The sequence below is a fragment of the Pteropus vampyrus genome, unplaced genomic scaffold (assembly GCF_000151845.1).
Source record: "Pteropus vampyrus isolate Shadow unplaced genomic scaffold, Pvam_2.0 Scaffold975, whole genome shotgun sequence".
Lineage (NCBI taxonomy): Eukaryota > Metazoa > Chordata > Mammalia > Chiroptera > Pteropodidae > Pteropus > Pteropus vampyrus.
The window spans coordinates 16,861-18,525 of record NW_011889756.1 but is presented as its reverse complement, the minus strand read 5'-3'; the positions used below and the strand labels follow the sequence as shown (position 1 = coordinate 18,525).

Genomic DNA, 1,665 nt, shown 5'->3' with positions numbered 1-1,665 from the left:
GTATCAGAATTCTTCCTCATTGGACTCTCAGATGATCTAGAACTTCAGCCTCTGCTCTTTGGGCTTTTTCTGTCCATGTACCTGATTGCCATATTGGGGAATCTGGTCATCATCTTGACGGTCAGCTTAGACTCCCACCCCTAAACCCCCATGTACTTCTTTCTCTCCAACCTTTCCGTGGCTGACATCTGTTTTATCCCGACCACCATCCCAAAGATGATTGTAGACATCCAAACTCACAGCAGAGTCAAATCCTATAAAGACTGCCTGACCGGATGTCTTTTTTGATCCTTCTTGGATGTATGGATGGTATGCTGCTGACTACGATGGCTTATGACCGGTTTGTGGCCATCCATCACCCTCTGCACTACTCAGTCATCACTGACCCATGCCTCTGCTGCTTCTTAGTTTTGGTGTCATTTTTTATTATCTCTTTTGGACTCCTAGCTGCACTAATCAATAGTGTTACAACATACTTGCTTCAAGGATGTAAAGTTTCTAATTTCTTCTGTGACCCTTCTCAACTCTTTCGTCTTGCCCGCTTTGACACCTTCATCGTTAAGATAGTCATGTATTTTGTTGGGGCTATCTCTGATTTTCTCCCTATCTCAGGCCTCTTTTTCTCTTACTATAAAATTGTTTCCTCCATTCTGAGAGTTCCGTCAATAGGGAGGAAGTACAGAGCCTTCTCCACCTGTGGCTCTCAACCTGTCAGTTATTTGCTTATTTTATGGAATAGGCATCGATGTTTACTTTGGATCAGCATTGTTGCCTTCCCCCAGGAATGATGTGGTGGCCTCAGCCATGTACACTGTAGTTGCCCCCATGCTGAACCCCTTCATTTATGACCTGAGGAACAGGGACATTAAGAGTGCCCTAGGGAGACTCCAGAGCAAAACAGTCTGGTCTTAATATCCATGTAACTGTTTTTGAAGTGTGGTTGGAAAACCCAGCAAAACCAAACATGAAAAATGAATACTGTGTGTTTGGTCACATTCATTTTAGTCTCATGGTTTTTATTCCTCTCCAGGCTTCACTTGTGGGTGTCACTTCTTTTGATTTATCTTTCCCTGAATTGGGAGAGCATCCTGAGATCCTTTGTACATCATAATGAATGCATGAGAGGTTCTCCTCAACCACTCTGCTATGCAGGTGAAATGCATGACTCTTATTATTTACTTAAACTCCACAGTTTCTGCATATGTTCCATATAAATTACTTAAACTCAACAGTTTCTGCATATGTTCCATATAAATTTTGCATCTGTCGAATTTATTTATTCAGATAATTTATGAGGATGAAGGTAATGTCTGTGGATTTTATTGGAATTCTTTGGGGAGTTTTATAAATACTGATGATTGGATCTATTGAAGGAGGTCATCAGGAAGGTGTGACTTCCAGTTAACCCAAGAGCTGGACCTGGGCAATTAGAGTCAGCTTGCCCTTCCCCTGTCCTTGGAATGTTCATTCCACTTGCTTACTCTCCACTAGAAGCTGGTCCAAAGATCTAGCCTTGACCATGTAATGTGTTGTTGAGACCATCTCGTTGTCATACATGACTGAACCCAGTTAAGGTCTCTTTTATACATAAATATTTAAGATTTGGTGGGCAGGTGTGTAGATCTTCTGTTGTGGCCGCTGAAGACAAGCCTTGTATGTAAATTC

The 1,665-nt window shown here is 41.9% G+C and overlaps 1 pseudogene; it reads left to right on the top strand.

Moving 5' to 3' along the window:
- Nucleotides 1-147: 147 nt before the first annotated feature.
- LOC105309983 lies at nt 148-912 on the top strand (annotated as a pseudogene).
- The last annotated feature ends 753 nt before the right edge of the window (nt 913-1,665 follow it).